This window comes from Dermacentor silvarum, chromosome 5 (assembly GCF_013339745.2).
Source record: "Dermacentor silvarum isolate Dsil-2018 chromosome 5, BIME_Dsil_1.4, whole genome shotgun sequence".
Classification (NCBI taxonomy): Eukaryota; Metazoa; Arthropoda; class Arachnida; order Ixodida; family Ixodidae; genus Dermacentor; species Dermacentor silvarum.
In genome coordinates this window covers 105,481,868-105,500,220 of record NC_051158.1, presented here as the reverse complement: position 1 = coordinate 105,500,220, position 18,353 = coordinate 105,481,868, and the positions used below count along the sequence as shown (strand labels likewise).

Sequence of the window (18,353 nt, the reverse complement as noted above, 5' to 3'; positions counted from 1 at the left end):
TCGGAAAGCAAATTTATATGCTAAGATGTTGGAACAGTTGGCCAAGGTGCACGGCTTGCGTCAAGAAATGAAAGAGGACACTTTTCATCATGCATAGAGGCAGGAATAAAAAACATCTGACGTCATTATTGCGCAGGCTGTGAAGCTACGCTTTGTTCTTCTCACCTATGCTTTTTCATCTCAGAACAGAGCCCAACTACTGGGCGGTTCGCGCTGCGCAGACCAAGGTCATGTAGCCGCTGGTGGAGCCTCTTCCCTCACCAACTACTGTTACGTGCTCAATAAAATAGGACAGCACCGCATGAGAAGGCCCGTGACTTTCTGCTCATTTTTCCGAATTCCTCTTTTACTTTCTAGGCCCCTACCGTTTTTAAAAATCTTCATCCATATAATCAGTTCTTACTTTTTATCTGTCGAGCACCTGCATGGTATAGGTCAAAAACGAAAAATAGGCGAGTCGGCGTGGAAGCATGGTTGATTCGCAGTGCGAACAGGGATCACAAGCTAACACACAATGGCTGTTTCAGCTAAGGCGCAGCAATCTTTAACAAAGGTTTTATCGCGGCTTAAACAAAATATCTGCTCTGCTGCGTGCCGCAGTTTCAAGGCTAGATGGAGCGACAAATTGTGCGTGAAGCTTGAAATAATAAACTATGGAATTACTTTCTCGTTTATTAGTGCAATATAGTTGCCGCCATAGCTGGCCTTATCATTATATTGAACAGGATGATGGAAATGTTAATTACACCCAACAGAAAGAACCGCGTGTGTCGCCTCATGCCGGTGTCCGCTTACGGTATGTTTATTTTAATGGTAAATATTGATGAAACATATTTGTTGATGAACACCTTACACGTCTTCAGAAAAATGTTGAATAGGGGGAAACTACGGTTATATCAACGCGAAGCGTTCTTTATGCAAGAACGCAAAAAAAGAAACGTTGAGGTAACAAAACCTTTGTTCTAACAGAGTAATATTGTGCAAGATCAACTCATTCAATAGAAAAAGTACAATTGAAATAAACTTGAGGTAAAAACAAGAAAACGTACGCACGGTGAGATGCGAGTAATTATTACAAGAAGATAATCGCACTACCGAGTAGGCGCACAACGCGGCACTTTCCCTATCAAATGCTATATTACCGCAACGCAAAGAGCAAACCCCCCCTCCCAAAAAAAAAAAAAGAAAGAAGGAAAGAACAAAAGAAGCAAAGTAAGGCCAAGAAATAACAGTTAAACTCTGACATTCACGATAAGCTACAAGCTCAGAGACAATGAATTATGGGTGAACCCAAACATGATCCATTTAGAAAAAAAAAAAAGTCGCACTTTTGTCCTAAACGTGAAGCATCGATTGGGATAGCAAATTATTCGACAGCTATAGAAAGTAAGGAGATTAGTTTTGTCAACCGTGTAAACTTGTAAACATAGGCATAATAACTACATTAACAAACATAGTGTCACGCGTGCTCAAGCAAACATGAACGCACCTCACTCAGTGACCGGGGAAACTCGCTGTGAAAACGCTCGAGTGAGTTAGCGCAGCTGCAGCAGCGAACAAATGGAGCTCCGTGCCGGCGCTCGCTTCAAAGCGATCTTAGCCGCAAAAACACAGGGACGGCAGGCTCTGCCCCCGTCGCAGATATCTTTCAAGATGGAGCCGCGCGAGCCGGCGCAAGCGGTGCAGAACGCCCTCCTCCTGTAGCCTTCCGGCCCGGCGGGAGCGCGCGGTCGCAGTAAAGCGAGGCCCCTCCACCACCCTAGCCTCCCTCCGGAGCGTTGTGCGTGACTTGAAGACCATGCGCTTTCTTCCCGCTTCCCGCCCTCGTGTGCTTGAGTCGCGATTGCCGGCTCACATATCGATGGAGGCGAAATGTGAAAACACCCATGCACTTAGATTTAGGTGCACATTAAAGAACCGCAGGGGGTCCATCTTATTGCAGAGCCCGCCACTACGGTGTGCCGCATAATCAGATCGTGGTTTTGGCACGTAAAACCTCAGATTTTTTTTTTTTTTTTTGCTCAACGTCGCCTGCTTTCACTCGCACATACAGCGTACGGCGCGCGGCAGATTTTATCGCCCGTGGACTCAATACGGAACCTCACGGCGACGATGACGACGGCAGAAATTCGCCTAGAGTGTCCGTATAATCGCTTTCGCAGTAATAAGTTACTATACCTGAGTACTACAATGTCAATGAGTAAGAGTATAGAAAAGTACCGGGAAAAAAAGCCACAGGCCTGCGCGGCACACGCACACAGTCACAGCATAAGCTGGTTGAGTGGCGCAAGAGTAGCTCCAATTTCGGTATCATGCACAACAAGGTCTTCGCGGCAAAGTGTCTTCGCCTCAATTTTGACGAGAACGATCTGAACTGTCCGCCCGGCGTCGGCGTCAACGTCGAGCTGCGGCTTGCAATGCTCTCTGTACAGCAGTCTGCTGAGCCCGATGATGCCCGGTTGTAGCCGCGCACGTAGCTCTAGGATTCGCCTCTTCATCAGCGGTTCGAACCCTGCGAGGAGACGCCATAACGTGTTCCGAGGAGGTACCCCGAATACGTGGCGCACATCTAACATCGGGATAGCGTTGATTGCGTGCCCCGTCTGAATCGAATCGCGCCTGAATCGTATCTCGTCGCACGCGGCGGTTGCAGGCAAGTTAACTAGATGGCGTCACCATACTGGTGGAGGCTCGGGTCGTCTGCGCCTGCGCGCCTGCCTATAGGGCTCGTATAGAGGAAATTTTTCTTCGGCTGATAGCAAGCGCTTGCGTGGCTCAGTGGTGAACTATCTGACTTCCACGCAGCGGACGTGGGTTCGATCCCGACGGAGAGCGGGCACTTTTTTTCGCCCTTCAGGCGATAGCGGTTACGGGGCGGCGGTGGCATCATCGCGACCAGAAACGGCTGTTGGAATGAGCCCATAACAGCTTACGCTGTAAAATTGTCAGCCCTTCCACTGGGATGGAGATGGAAGACCAGCGAAGCTGTACTATGCTGGAATTTATGTATTTCCAATTATGACTATTAAGAAGTGATGGTGTAATTGGTTGTTTGAACTATTAAAGAATGAGAAATATATGATGCGGTGGTTTTCATTTATTTAGTGACCACAGGAACCATGGCCTTATGGTCGCTAGGGTATACCGCCATAGGGTGGACGGCAATGGTTGGCCCGTTCTTCATAAACACGTCACCAACGCCGCGCGCGTTCAGTGCGAACGCGGATAAAACGCCTCCGCCGTCGACAACAGTTCTGCGCATTGCTGGTGCTGCTACATGTCCAAGTTTATGCAGCTCCTCAGAATTTTGAGAATGACAGGCCACAAAGAAATGTCATGAAACAAAACACCGGCAGCGCATGGCTTTTATGTTAAACCTTTCAGACTGAATTACTGAAAGTGCGAAATAGGAAACCGCTCGAGCCAATGAAAGTTTTACAGTGTAAGCTGTTATGGGCTCATTCAAATAGCCGTTTCGGTTCGCGATGGTGTCCGCCACCGTCGCTGCCACCACCGCCGTTGGGGACCGCAACCGCTATCGCCGGAAATGCGAAAAAGTACACCGTTCCCGCCGGGATCGAACCCGCGCCCACGGCCTCGGAGCCAGGTACTCTACCACTGAGCCACGCAAGCGCTTGCTATCGGGCAGCGGAAAAAATGCCTATAAAGAATCCTTATTCAGGCGCAGCCGTCCCGAGCCTCCACCAGTTTGGTGGCGCCATCTAGGTAAGGCGCCTGCAAACGCAGCATGCGCAGGCGCAGACGACGAGATGCGATTCAGATGAGGCGCGCAATAATAAAAAAAAAAAATACGCGATCCCCCAGCCTACGCCAGTATGGTGACGCCATCTAGTTAAGGTGCCTGCAAACGCAGCGTGCGCAGGCGGCGAGGACGAGATGCGATTCAGGTGAGGCGCGCAATCAACGCGATTCTGATGTGAGATGTGCGCCACGCATTCTGGATACCTATTCGGTACACATTATGGCGTCTCCTCGCAAGGTACTAACCTCTGCTGAAAAAAGCGAATCGTAGAGCTACTTGCACGGCTACAACCAGGCATCATCGGGCTCAGCAGACGGCTGTGCCGAGAGCCGCAGCTCGCCGTCGATGGTGGGCGGACAGTTCAGATCGTTCTCGTCCCAACGAGGTGAAGAGACTTTGTCGCGAAGACCCTGGTGTGCGTGGTGCCGAAATTTTAGCTACTTTGAGCCGTACCACCAGCTTACGCTGTGACTGTGCTGCTTGTGCCACACAGGCCTGTGATTTTTTTTTTACATGCGGACTCGACCATCGGAGACATGAGTACTTAACAGCTTCTCTGTAAAATTAAGACAGTACAAAACTACAAGGTTGGACGTCAGAACGTTCGATACAGAGCAGAATATATCCTGGAATATATCCTGTGAAAATCTGTCGCAACACGTGCAAAGATGAAGCATTGTGCACGTGGACAGCTCGCGCGGTCTGTCTTCTACAGCCACCTCGGCGCGCACCGGAGTCCTCGGCTGACAGCGCCATGTACAGGTGGCAGGATGCACTCGCCTCGATAAATGTTTTCTCAATTTTCTTTTTTTTTTTTCGCTGGCGAGCGCATCGAATTGACGGCCGGTGCAAAACCTGCCAACGTGCGCAGGGTCGGAGGCCATGGCCAAATAAACTGTGGTAATATTCACATGGAAATTCAAAAAGCATGGACAATATGGCGCAAATTCACCTTGTCATGTTTGTTACCCAGCCAGCTGCTTATTCCCTGTGACCCTCATCCGGAGCGTGTAATGCCGCCATCTCCTTCTGTATATTCGTGTACTCAGGTGTATTTTTTTTTTAAACAAGTGATGGGAGCGCCGTTTAGCAAAGGCAATTAACACACGTCTTCACAGCATGAGAACGGAGACTCGAGTGGCATTTATTCAAAAGTAAAAACAGGTTGGCCGAGTGGCTGTGGAGGCGTCTTAATCGGGAGAGCTGTCTCGATACCAAGAAAGAGGAAGGGGGAATTATCAGCAAGGCGAGGGAAACCGGTTTTCCGAGAAGCGGGGAGAAAGAAGAAACAGAGAGTCGCTACAAGGGCTGAACCTGTAAAATGCCGGAGGCTTAGGGATGAATGGGGGAAGGAATGAAGAGGTAATGTTCAATATAGGCTGGTTTCACGTGGGCACACGACACTGTCTCTTCTTTGCGGCGAACGTCAACCTTGAAGGTTTTCTCTGAACGCGAAACCATAAGGAGGCGGCCTTCGTAGGAAGGAGTCAATGGTGGCTTGATAGAGTCCCGTCGCAAAAAGACGTGCGTTGTTGTGTCCATTGTCGGGAAACTTAACACAGGCTGTCCGCGGATGAAATGTGGGGATGCTGGTCGAACGTGGTCGAGCCAAGAATGTAGTCTAAGTGCTGCGCGGCCGCTGGTGGAGTGCATTGCTGGTGCCGAAAAACTCACCTGGGACGCGGATTGATGACCCATGGAGCATCTCGGCTGCGCTGACTCCGAAGTCATTCTTGATTGTTGTTCCCAGCCCCAGTAGTACCTCTGCAGTAGCCTTTCCACCCAGTGCTTTCTATCGAGCGTGGCGGTGAATGACGCCTTCGGTTGTCGGCGGAGATGCTCGAGCATGCCGTTGCTTTGTGGGTTGTAAGCCTTGTTCTTATGAAGGCACGTGCCGAGCAGTCTCGCCAGGGCAGCAAAAAGTGAGTTTGGGAATTGCGGGCCTCGGGCAATAGTTATTCGCAACGGGCAACCGTACCGCGACACCCACTTAGCAACAAATGCTGCCGCCACTGTTTCGGCCGTGATGTCTTGTACAGTGGTCGCCTTAGGCCATCTTGAGGTCGACACACGTGAGGAGGTACCTGAAACCTTGGCAGGGCGCAAGAGGCCCCAGCAAGTCTAAATGCACGTGATCGAAACGGCTCTCTGGTGGTCGAAACGGCTGCACCGCTGAACGCGTGTGCCAAGTCACTTTCATGGCTCGGCAGCTTCTTGCCCAGCTTGGAACATCTCTGTTGATATCAGGCCAGACAAAGCGGTCCGTCATAAGCCCCTGTGTCGTTCTGATGCCTGGATGACTTAGCTCGCGCAGTGAATGTAAAATTGGCCAACGAAACTGATGGGGCACGAAGGGGCGAGGAGCTGCCAGGGATGTGTCGCAAGTTACCAATGTTGTTGTTTCGGGAAGCGGCACCTCCGCACGCTGGAGTGACGAGCCTGCTCCCTACAATTGGCGCAGTTCGGGGTCGTTTTGCTGGACGGCAGCTAGAACTTGAAAATCCAAAGGGCCAGCAGGCACAGCGCCTATCCGCGACAGTGCGTCCGCTGCCTGATTTTCAGTTCCAGAGATGTGGCGGATGTCTGTAGAAAATTTGGACATAAAGGAAAGTTGCCGAAGCTCACGTTGAGTACGAGTAACTGGTGTTGTTGAAAACGAAGGTTAATGGCTTGTGGTAACTCAAAATGTAAAAGGTATAGCCTTCAAGAAAAACACGGAAATGCTTGATAGCCCAATAGATGACCAACATCTCCCTCCCGAAGGTGCGGTAACGAGCTTGTGTAGGTTTCAGGCGCTTTGAGAAGAAACCCTGCGGCCGCCAGTCTGTGCCATCGTCCTGCTGCAGTACTGCACCCACTGCCGCGGCCGACACGTCTACCATAAGGCGAATTGGCGTGTCAGGCAGCGGATGAATAAGCAACACTGCAGTCCCCAACCGCGTTTTGGCTTCCTGGAAGGAGTGTTCGTGCTCCGAGGAACAGGAGAAGGTAGGCGGTTCCTTGGAGTCGCAACGCAGTAGGTCGGCGAGCGGCTGAAGAACTGGCGCACAGAATGGTATGAAGCCCCGGAGAAAATTTATGAGAACCAGATACTGGCGCAACGTTTGGAAGGAGGTTGGAGAGAGAAAGTCCTCCGTTGCCCTCACCCGTGTTTCCAGTGGCTTGATGCCTTGGGGTGAAATGTGGTTGCCGAGAAAATCCAGGGCTTCTACTCCGAAAATGTATTTCTGGGGCTTTATAGCAATGCTGTGTTCATCCAGTCACTGAAATAGAAAGCGAAGGCGCTCTTTGTGCTCTTCGTCTTTGTGGCTTGCAACGACAATATTGAATTGAATTAAATTTTTATTACTCGTTCAATCAAACGAGGGTAGACTGAGACTAAAGGCATAAAGCCTGACAAAGGTCTAAGCCCAATGTGGTCTCAATATGGTCAAGATAGAGGAAAATGAACGCGTCCACGCATAACCTCTTCCATGAAGCTTTGAAAAGTTTGCGCCGCATTCTTCAAACCGTAAGGCATACGGAAAAGCTCAAAAAGGCCAAATGGAGTAATGATTGCTGTATTTGGAGTGTCGCTGGGTTCCACAGGAATTTGATGGTACGCGGTTATCAATTTGATTTTGCTGTATATTTTTTTGATCCTGCGAGACAAGCGCCGAACTCATGTATGTTGGTAAGGGGATATTGATCCGGAATAGTGATGGCATTTAAAGTTCAGTAATTTACCACAAGGCCACCAGTCTCCACTGCCCTGCTTTGGAAACAGATGCAGAGGTGAAGACCAATTGCTGGAGGAAGGACGAGCTGAAGCATGTGTTCGAAATCACGGTGAGCGACTTCCATACTCCGTCCAGCAACCCTGCGTGGCCGCTGGACCAGTGAAAGCAGCCATTTTAAACGCGCAAAACCAGTTGACGTCGCAACAATAGGCAAATCTAATTGGCTGGCGCATCTATGGAACTAATGTTTGAGTTGGGCAACGTACATGTAACCTTTTATTCTTAGGTTGTCACCGACAATAGATCAGACGCAGGAGACACCCATGTGACCCCCAAAGGTCACGTTGGTCACAGCCAGTGACAAACTCAGCCAACCGAGCATCGCTGAGTACGAACGAGGTCTGAGGTCACCTGGCAGTCCGGGGAGCGTATATCGAAAATCTAGAAGTCACAGCGCCTAGTAACCACGGTTGAACGCGAGTGGCTGAAACGCCGCCAGCGACACCCTGATGTCACACCGTAGCGACCCACCGCCATTGTGTGCTTGGTGCCCGCGACGCAAGCCCCGCGACGGATTACGTTCCAAGGCGTTAGGTTAGGTTAGGTTAGGTTAGGCGATAGGCGGCGCGGCACGCTCTCAGAGCGGTTGCTAAGGGCGTCGCGGCGTCGAGCGTCACCGCTGGCATTTCAACCAATCGCGTTCAACCACGCTTTCTAGGTGCTGTGGCTCCTAGATTTTCAATATGCGGTTTCGGGGCTGCCAAGAAGCAGCAGCTGAGATCCAAGACACCTGTGCGAGCGCGAGTGCAGAGCGCCGGGACAAGGTGTGTATAAGTACAGGCGTTAGGCAGACCATGCAGGCCCGCTGTCTCTGTACTCGATGTCGCCACTTCAGTTTTTGCCACCGGTACCCCCTCAAGCACTCCCTGTTAGCATCAGCGACAATCTGAAGGTGAGTGCGGCCGTTTCTTTACTGACTTGTAGGCTGTGTTATCTTTTATTGTAGTGGTTTACGTGGGAACGCGTAGGAACGTACGTAATTGTTCAGTGTTCAGGAGACTGCACAACGACTTTACCGGTAGCCAAGACACTCAATGTTGCACTTGCTGTCTTTTATCACTGTCCTCTTAGTTGTCGTTTGTTTCTTTGTAAATACAACTGAATGTGTGTTACCATAGCAGTTCGGCCTCATGTGCTCATTACTCTACACGCCGAACGTCAGCAAGCGTGACGAACGTCCACTAAAGCCTTGCGTGCTCCCATTGGTTAAAAAATTAAGTAAGCACAAAGCTTTTTCTGACACGCTCGATTCGCCTAATAGATTTGTATGCCTTATAGATGCAAGAAAGAGGTGCCCTCACGTGGTGTGTCGATTCCACGCTGGTTTGCTGTGACCTGTGAGGTGGGACGGGGGCAGTAGCCGGCAAGGTAGCCAATGACCGTCGGGCTGACTGACATACCGACGCTTATTCGCGAGAACCTACGAAAACGAAGGCTGTCCATCGGGTCCAGTAGAGTCTACAATAAATTTATTTACAATAACTGAGTTTAGGAATAGCTAAGCGCAAGGTAAGACCCTCGTCAGTGTACTTAGCTCCAGTGAAGGATCATTTTATACATGGCTTGACCAAGTAACAGTTGTGTAAAAATCGCAACAAGATGCAGCTGCACGAGAATGAATGAATATTTATCGGCTAGATAGCACGACCACCTGCACATGCGCAAAATATGGATTTGACACATGTGGGAAAAGCTTGGTGAATCCAGAAAGGGTAAAATGCTACAGAAAAAGTTCTTGCCGGACGTTTATTTCTGAAGTGACGCTGCATTATAACATGGCGTTCCCATAACGTAATAATGCTGTAGCATTAGGAATGTCAAAGCGGAAAGGAAGTGTATGTGTGTGAAGTGTTGGAAGCGGGCCACGTGTTAGATGTAGCAGGAGGTGATGGGGTAGAGGTATATAACATGAAAAGCTCCCGATGCAGCTTTCTGTTAATTGCTCAATACGTGCTACATCAAAGTGCTTTTCCGAGCCAGAAATTTAAGAAGCCCGTGAATACACGCAAAGTGCCTCGAGTGGACAGTCGGGCGGCATTCTGCGCGTTGTCGCAGGCTTTCACGCTCGAAAAAAAAACATTTTTATGTAGCACGTATTGGGCTACAGAAAGCTCCGTCGGGAGCTTTTCATGTTGCTGTACAGTTGCCTCATTGACACGTTTCATCTAATTGAGAAGTTGATAAAAAATAGGACTAAGTAAATAGGCGGTATGTAAAAAGAACATAATTTGAGTCTCCGCGCGAAGGGAAACAACATTACCTTGGTTCTGTCCACCTACGTGGCATTTACATATTTTGAAATCTTGGTGCGTGATAGATATATAGGACACCATATATATTACATAAAGAATAAACACGACCGACGTGGAAACAAGTTCTTTTTACAGTCATACGTGGGCCAGCATTCGTCAGAGTGGCATGTGACAAGACATTGGCAGCCTTTGTAAACCTTTTTCTAAATGTTGCTGCACATGCGCAAAACTTGTCGGCAGTAAATGCACATGGTTATACTTTGAAGATACACAAACTGGAAACATGCACAATGCGCAAGGCAAAGATGCGCACGACGTCCAGATTTAATCCCCCTAGCAGCGTCAATCTGTGTAGAGCAGAATTGGGATATGAGTTACGCACTACATTATTTACGCATTGTAACAACATTATGTGCACACGGCAAAAAATACAAGTGAATAACGCTATGGGACATGGAAAACTACAAAATTTGGTACAATGCTCTGTGTCAAAACTCACGAAAGCACAGAATGAAACGCGATAAAATCACGTTAAGTAGTGGAGCGCAGATTAGTGAGCACGCCTGTGTGTTCGTTTATGCCCCACCATGCAGTGTTAAACTTACACATGAGGAAAGATTCGCGGATTCCCCGCTCATGGTGCGAGCGAAAACGGGATTTCAACGCCATTGCCTTCAGTTTATCAAACGAGTGACTAGGCCTCATGACACGCTTTGATATCGCTCTGACGAAGGCTGGCCTACCAGCCGAAACGTTTTAGAGTAAAAGTGAATGTGATTAAACCTACGTCGTGTTTATTCTGCTAAGCTAAACCACATGTGCGCTACCACATCTATATATATATATATATATATATATATATATATATGCATACAGGGTACCTCAGCTATCACGAACCACGATTTCAAAAAAGAGGAACGGCGTTAAGTGAAGCAAACCTAGTGCATATTTTTTGCAGTACAGTGGAGTAGCCGCCAGCACTTTTTTCGTAATGTTTCGTAAAAAAACAATTACTGCTGTTTTTACACGTGCTGTGTGATAGCTGGGACACCCTGTACACACACACACACCTATATATATACATATATATATATACATTGCAGCTGACAGTTATCGGCTCCGGACTACCGTCATAGCACTTCGCTACTCGAATGAGCAAGACGTGTGTCAATTGAGCTTCTGAAGAAAACTTTGCTATGTAGTGAACACGGTTTAAATAATAGATCGGTGGCCTCAGAGAGGTATGACGTAGTGCTAACGCATTTCCCTAGCATTACAACTAAATCGACTTTTCTTAATGTTTGGTGCCACGAGTCAGTATCATTGTTCACCTAGCTTGTTCCTGTTAATAAAAAATCGCGTGGAGGACGCCCTACAATAAATGTGCGTATTGTTAACTGCATAGTTAACTGAGTAAGATGTGCTTTCGCTATCTATCACTAATGAACAATACACTCACAGTTAATGCACCTTAAACCCGTTGGTATAGAGTCTGCCAGTGCGTGTACCTCTAGTGATGTAATGCTTTTTGGCGATGCGTGCCTTACCTTCATTCTTTTCTTCCAGATACTATGCTGAGTATAACAACGCACGCAGTGCAGGTAATGTTGTCAAAAGTATGTTCAGTCCACATAATGGACAATAGTATTGGGACTAAACCACGGCCTATGCAAGAAAAAGTGAGCTTAAAGAAGCGGGGTAAAGTTAAATATAGATGAATTCATCGCTATCGAAAAGAAGTGTGTAGAGAAGGATATAAGGTGGGTGGAGGAAGTAGCATTAGTTCTTCTGCGTCGGCGAAGTATGGCGAAAGTTTACGTCTGGAACATTCTTCTCCTTTTAACCGTATTAGCCCTTCTGAGTACATTGGAACAAGGAGTCGAGGCAGTTCCTCTTCGAAGGAAATTCGGAGGAGGGAATGGCAGTGGCGCTGGTAGGAGTCGCCAAAAAGTTTCTACCACTACTCATAGGTGTAACACCCGGCGTACGTATTAATTTTGCTCCTTGCAACTAAGCAATTTTCTTTAAAACAGGCTTTACTTAGTTTAAGCATGTGCATGGTGTTTGCAAAGGCCAAGAAAATTATTTATTTATAGCAAGCGTTCATTAACGCAAGCTGAATGTTCTAGGCGTACATGCCAAGCTCCAGAACAGTCGATGAATGTTCGCGTAAAGCTCGAACTACGCATGTAAGGAAGGTATTCTCGGGCGTTAATTTTCAGAGGCACCTTCCCTTTCGCGGCATTTCCCGTGACTAGCGCTGGACGCGTCGGCGCCTACGAGCGAGAGCTTTCCTGGCATGCCACAAACTCAGGCAGGCAGGCAGGACCCGTGTCTGTGTCGGGCGAAGCGAGCGCGTACCTTAGGCGGCGGTTACTAGGCAACGTGAGGGGACGTCATCGCTACTGCATCGGCGCATGCGAGGCTAGGCAACTCGGGCGGCGTCTGCAGCAGCTCCGCGCGTTGCCTCGTTGGTGCTGCTACAGTTTGTTTCTCTCTCTGTCTTGCTCTCATTTTCTCTTTTCCTCTCCCGAGCATAGCGCGCGCCGCGTGCATGCTCTCCTTCCCTCTCCTTAACGTCCCATGGTTATGCAACATGTGCCGGGCACTGAGAGGAGGCGAGGCACACGCCGCTCCGCGAGGTGGTTGCTAGGCAACGCAGTTACGTCATAGCTCAGCGAGGTTTTGCGACAGTAGGCGCCACTTTTTACAGTTAGCTGGAACAGCTTCGCTGTTAAAAGTCGGAAGGATATTAAAGCTTTAGTCGACGTCGATCAAAGACAATGTCCTCGCTAACTATTTGTGGGTGAGAGTTTGGACAATGTCGCTGTGCACGTCACTCAATCGCGTAGCCCTTCGCGTGAGTAAAGTCGGGGAGCGTCGGACTATTTAAATATTTTGACTGCACTATCTTCTGGACCAGCATATATTTTAACAGCTAAGCTGTTAAATGGCGGCGTCTCATTTTTTTGGCAATTGGTTCGGACGTGGGCACTAAGTGTAGGAAACACGAAAGGATGCTGGTAGAAGTCATAGTCATGAGAATGACTCAGTAAAAATGAAAATGCCTCAGCGAAAAAAGATTAACACCGAAAAGCCAATGAAATGGGTTCTGACGTTGGTACTAAATAAAGGAAACACTAAAAGATGATGGTAGAAGTCATAATCATGACCATGAGTGAGCAAAAATGACAATGACTCAGAGAAAAAAGATTAACACTAAAAAACCACGGAGATGGGTTCGGACTTGGGTACTAAGTGAAGGAAACACTAAAGGATGGTGGTAGAAGTCATAGCCATGAGCATGATTCAGCAAAAATGACAATTGGTAGGGCACTAAGTGTAGGAAACACGAAAGGATGCTGGTAGAAATCATAGTTATGAGCATGACTCAGCAAAAATGACAATGACACGACTTAATATCCCAGCATAGCCGATTTATCTCACCGAACCGGCCGTACCTCTCGCTCCTTCGGTGAGATCCAAAATTACAGTAGCTCCAATTCCCAAGAACATGCGTCCCGAGTACAACAAAGAAAGGTGCAAAGCACGCTCACAACATATGCAATCGATGTACTCCAATAACACTAGGTAGAATACGTACTACACGGACGCAGCTGCGTACGCAGAGACGACCGGGCAGCGCTACCAAAAGAGGTACGCCCTGGTAGTCGTGAACGCGATCAGCCAGCAGCAAATTATCGCGTCGGCCACGAAGGGCTCCCCCACCTCGGCCGAAATGTTAGGCGTGGCGATCGCGCTCGCCCATGCGGAGCGTTCAGAAAGGGACTCGGTCGTGGTCACTGACTCCCGGGAGACATGCTGCATGTTTCTCAAGGTGCACATGACTGCGGCTAGCCTCGAGATAATCGCCAAATCGTTAAACCACCGCCATCGCCCATTTGGGTGCCCGGGACACGCGGGGGTACAGGGGAGCGAACAGGCTAACGCATTAGCTCGAGCGTCTACTAGCCAAGCGATGGCGTCCTCTTCGAACCCCAACCCCTCACACTATCCTTCTCAAAATCCCATCAATTTAAATGTCAGAGACATCCTTGCTCATCAGCGCGGAGTCCGCAGAAAATACCCGCCGCCTCACCCACAACTTAGCGGGGAAGAGGCCGCAGATTGGCGCAAAATACAGACCGGGGTGTCCCCCCATCTAAATATGCTAAACGCCATGTATACATCTCGCTATAAGGCCAAGTGCCCTTGGTGCGGTGGCATAGCTACCCTAATACATGTAACCTGGGAGTGCACTAAGCACCCTCATAGGCCAACTAACAATATCACAATGGAGCAGTGGGAGGCACAGCTCGCCCGTTCCGACTTGGAGGACAAAAGTCTTTAAGTAGCCAGGTCGGGCAGGTGGCAGAAGCCAGTGGGGCGCTGGACTGAGGGGTTCCGACCCCCGCTGCTTAAAATGTCTTGCAGTCAAATAAAGGTTATATATATATATATATATATATATATATATATATATTGGGCGAATGGTAGAAAGACACAGCACACAATATTACGCACATAAGCATAAAGACATGGGGTCCCACACTAATACTGTGTTTATTTCTATTCTTGTAAGTTGTATTTCCCTTCCAATCGCGTAATAACTGATTTTGGTAATTATGGACTAACTTGACCCTATAGACATTCCCTGACTAAATTGCAGCTCAAGCGGCGCACTAACAAATAAGTTGCAAGCTAATATAGAACGGGCAGTAGCTATAGCAATAGGAAGCGACAGACACAGCATTTTAAAGTTTTCAGTGGGCTGTACGTTATTTTGAAATGCTCCTGTCAATTGTTTCTGTGAATTTATTTTCTACTTCCGCATACATATGTTTTATATAACACAACGCTTCGCTGTTTTAGGTGATCAACTCCACTGCTTTAGAGATTACCGAATAGTCAGTAGCTTCTCAATAAATACTTGGGGTTCTATAGAAAAACCTGTGTATTAGTACCTGCGGAAAGCCTTACATATGATAAACCCTATTTTCCTATCAGTGCACAACTCATGGCATCGTTTTTAGGTACTTTTTAATTGTTTGGATATACTGCGCTAATGTTGTTTTAGTATTTATAAGTGTACAACGAATGAAAATGCCTCCCTTTATATATCCAATTGATTAGCTTCATATGCATTGAATTTACATATTTTCAAGACTTACTAACTAAAAATCTGATGGACGGAGTTTTTAGGCAAGTGTTGATGATACAGAGATGGCGTCTTCACAGGTTGTAATTACGTATCTTCACTCGTATCCTCACTGTACTTCACGTACAAGCGTCATAGAAGTCAGTTGCTTGGTGACTTACTTTGACAAGGGGAATCCTATACAGATTTGTTTACCTTTTTTTTTTTGTTTAGATGTCGTCAAACGTGTTAACAGCGCACGATAGAAAACACAATGCACAACGTTCACAAAATTGGCCCTTGACCTGTGGTATTTCTATGTATAGAATTACTTGGCAAAAAAATACATGACAGATTGAACACCCGGACAGATGTCGCTAAAATCCACGGCAAATGTAAGAACGTAGTACAGTTTATGTTGTCCGGTTTCTCTTTTACGTATTTCTTTTAATGCGCAAGCCGTTCTATGCTTACCCCACGAGAAAATCGTCCGTCAGTTTCTCCGTCCATCCGTCACGACCACCGCTTTCAAGGTTTGCACGTAGCAGGGAGTGACTTTACACTGTCGCTTCAACACGAACGAAGCCACAAGAACACAGCTCTCGCGGGGTTCTTAGCACACGCCGCACTCTGCAAATTTCGCAGATCGCTTTCAAGATACGGGCCCGCAAGACTCTCCTTAACGCTAATTAAGCGGCGATAACACCGCGCGCCAAGCTATCAGCAGTCGGCCTTCTCTGTCGGCATCGTGGATCGTTTTCAAGATACGGTCGGCGAGGCCGTGTCATATGCAGCCGCCGGCGTAGTACGTTTGTTCACGGTTCATAATGGTTCGACGTTGCTGGATAAACCACTAAAGAGCGATAACGGCCTAATAGGAACGTCTTCGGCAGACCTGGCGCCACCACGTGGAGTACTTTGCTTTCGTTATCATTGCACTTTGCGCCGCCGTCTGTACCCGTTTGCGTCAACGCAGCGCCGTCGTTTGTACTGGCCGGATCAAGTTTCTCAACACTGATAATGACAGTGGGCTGCGTGGAGATGAGCAAGTGGCACAATGCTTACGCATACTTAGACAACTCCCAGAGGAGTTTCTGCATGAATTGTTAGTTTTTTTTTATTTCCAGCATCCATAACTAATAGGACTATTTGATTTCTCAACGAAACAAAATTAGTGCAGAAGCTATATTATTTATTTTCAATGTGTCATAGGAACAGTGAAAAGATTGACGGATACATTTGCAAGTATTTGTCATTGAATTGTGTTATACGCATGGAAGAAGAGCACATTTCTACGCATTCCGACCAGAGGCATGCAGCGGACTTCAGCGACAAGACCTTCCCGCAATCATGAACCGCGGTGACAGAGACCCGATTCTGAGCCAACATTACCCAAACATCTAAACCTTCAAAACCTATAAGCTCTCGCATTACAGTACGCACTGCTTTCAAAATTTTCGTTCGGTGAAGGACGCGCCTCGTTCGGTGAAGGACGTCCGTGAAGGAAGTGTGCAACACGGTTACACAGGATGGCCTAGTGCGAAAAGGCCTAGTATGTAATCGGGCAAAATATCCAAAAGAAAACAATGACCTTTAAAATGGGAGAAAGATACAAAGTATTAAGTTCAGTTTTTATTTTTTTGTAAAATGATGCGCTTGACGGCTTCTATTTTTCTACGGTAAATTTATAGGTAGCGCATGGTGTTTTGCCTCCTTTAATTCGTAGAGAAGAGAGACCATGACCGCTGTATTTGTAGCGAAAGTACACTACTCGTTATATATAAGCTGTCCTGTGCTGAGCCATGTTTGATGATTATCTAGTTTTCTTGAAACCGATGTCTCCTGGAGAGCTCAAGATAAACCATTTCTGCGGTAAAAACGTTACTCTAAGCTTACAACTTTCAATTTAGTGGTCCTTTTAGGCTAACAAAATCTTAGGTGGTTGGCTAACGGCAAAATCTCTTTGGCAAAGGCTGTAGCACCCAATGCGGGAACCACATTCACTTCCAAATGGAAAGAATAATCCTCCATTTTTTGGCGTCTAGTTCTGACTCTATAGCCTTGAGAAAGTCTGATCTCTTAATATTCCTTAGCTTGGCACGGTTGTACCTGAAGCTTCAGAAAATTATCAGAAAAAGATCGCTGGCTCTCCCGTAATCGAGAGTATATGTAAGCATGAAATGGAGACCGGCAAAGCAGATTGGTGCCACGACGCAGGCCTGAAAGCTTAATGAACTGAAATGAACATGTTTTATAATGAACCTCGTTGTATGTTTCGTCTTGGCCAAACAACCATCCGCGGCGCACCGGATGCTGCCGGCCTGGCCTCGCAGTGTAGCGCCATCTCTCGAAGGTGGCGGCGCAAAACCCGTGCCGCGGAACTCACGGGCCGCTGGCGTTGAAAAGAGCAAAGGCAACCCTTTCTAAGCGCCAGGAGATCAAGTGTGTGGTGCACTGTATCTGCATTTAGACGCCGCATTTGGACGTCGCTAACGGCTCTGGATTTTGGGTGAAGGTCTCTTGAATATCAACGACAACGGGAGCTAAAAGCATTTCATGCTGAAAAACAAAAGATGCTTGATACTTTTTACCTGACACTTTATTTGCACTTCAGAAAATGGTAAATACGATGTCGCAGATGTGGAGGTCCTGCGAAACGATGAGGCCTACGCAAATCAATGAGCCTGAAGAAAAAAAAACTTTGCGCAGCCAAAACATAAATAAATAAATAACACTAAATACAAATGCAAAAATAGAGTCATTATATTAGACAAAAAAACTTTGTTTACAGGTTTGTCGTGAAGTTCTCTGAAATGTCAGTAAAATAACAATGCCGGTAGACGCGTCTAATAGTTCTACTTGTTCTGTGTAGAATATTGTGTGTTCATGTTTTTATACCTTGGAGAAATCAATGACACTTACGCGCCCTTTTAACGCAGCCTACGGCCGTAGGTGATATACGGACATGGACCACAACGTTAGCATGTACTCGGCGAGAACCTTTGTACAGCGAAATGAAATTGAAAAGGAAATAATGTTATTGATTGCCAAATGATTGCTCAAGGAAGAGGACGCCGCTGATACGAGGAATGGTCCTCACCGCTTGTCAGCCACTTCAAAGAAGGAAATTCACAATAAAAAGGCTCTTCGAAGAAGGCTCTTTGAATTACTGCACATTAGTTCTGTTTGTTCAGCTGAGGTTCTGTAATAAGGTCAAAATGTTTGCTCACTGAATTGAACGATTGTACGGGCTAAAACATCAAAACCAGAGAAACATCTTTTTCTTTATATAATGAGAAGGATGCTATCGCCAGCGTCGAGAATTCTTGTTTGTATTATTTTTGATTGTTTACAGAAATTAAATAAATAAAAGGACAGAGAGATGGTCGCACAACTAAATTGGTTAGCGTTACGTAAGACAG

General features: G+C 47.2%; 1 long non-coding RNA gene across 1 annotated transcript; it reads left to right on the top strand.

Moving 5' to 3' along the window:
- The first annotated feature begins 11,391 nt into the window (after positions 1 to 11,391).
- Positions 11,392 to 18,105, top strand: LOC119452536 (uncharacterized). Its single transcript, XR_005192000.2, has 2 exons — positions 11,392 to 11,778; positions 17,871 to 18,105. It is a non-coding gene; the product is annotated as an uncharacterized LOC119452536 (long non-coding RNA).
- Positions 18,106 to 18,353: the final 248 nt, after the last annotated feature.